We start from the raw sequence: 1,019 nt of genomic DNA on the forward strand, positions 1-1,019 counted from the left end.
GGGGAATGTTTTTGGCTCTCATACTTAGCGAGGGTTCTCCGAGACGTTCGATTACTTTGTGCTGTTTGATTTCTGCAGCTTGGGCTTGCTTCCGAGAACCCACTGTAAAAGATGAATAATTAAACTGCGGACAGGAAGCGCAGTATTTTAACACTCCATTACTTCAGAGCTGTCTTGGCTTTCTTTTTTATGGTGTCTAAGTCAGCAGTGGCCTGACCTAATGAGAGATCCTGGCATTTCTAGCGGTTTATAAGTTCGGAGATGCATTCAGAGGTGCTGAATGTGAGGTTCAGGCCAGCTCAGCTCATTATAATGACCAAATCTGGCTACTTACATACAGTACGGAACAAATTGTCTGTGTGTGGATCCTTGGGATTCAATAAAACCTACTATGCTTTACTAGCTTCGGATATTTATGTCTGTCTTGAGGGAGTCTACTTGCAACTGGTGGTACCCACACAGGACGTTTTTGTTTTTTTCTCATCACAGTTTATAGTAATAAGCATGTAAAAAACCTAGTAATAAACAAAATTACCAAGTAAAGCTTTGTAGCAAAGCCCCACCTGGTGTGTTGGATTAGCCAGTTAATAAAAGCCGCCCAGAATTTCCTTCTGAAATGGATGTTTTGGGTCTTCTGGGAGGCATCATGAGGCATTACAAAATTTGAGTAGATTATGTTTAATCTGTGAATTTTGTTGTGCTTACAGAGGTAAAGTGGAGTGGCTGGTGTCTGCTTTTTACATGCTTAATGCATAGGTTAACGTGCTTCTGTGCTCTCTTCCTTGCAGGGAAAACAAATTCATATGGGAAATAAGGCCCTTTGTAGGAAATGCATAGTTGGTTCCGTTGCCACACCTGAAATTAGGTACCGAAGTCCACAGCTGAGGATCTGAAGCAAACAGCTTCATTTCAGAGTGGCATTTCAAGCATTTCAGTGTTCTCTCAGTGGTCTCTGCTGCTGAAAATGGAGCCAAATGTAAGCTTTTAAATATAACTTTCCCTGTGAGCCTGTGATGTAT

The sequence above is a fragment of the Oxyura jamaicensis genome, chromosome 11 (assembly GCF_011077185.1).
Source record: "Oxyura jamaicensis isolate SHBP4307 breed ruddy duck chromosome 11, BPBGC_Ojam_1.0, whole genome shotgun sequence".
NCBI lineage: Eukaryota > Metazoa > Chordata > Aves > Anseriformes > Anatidae > Oxyura > Oxyura jamaicensis.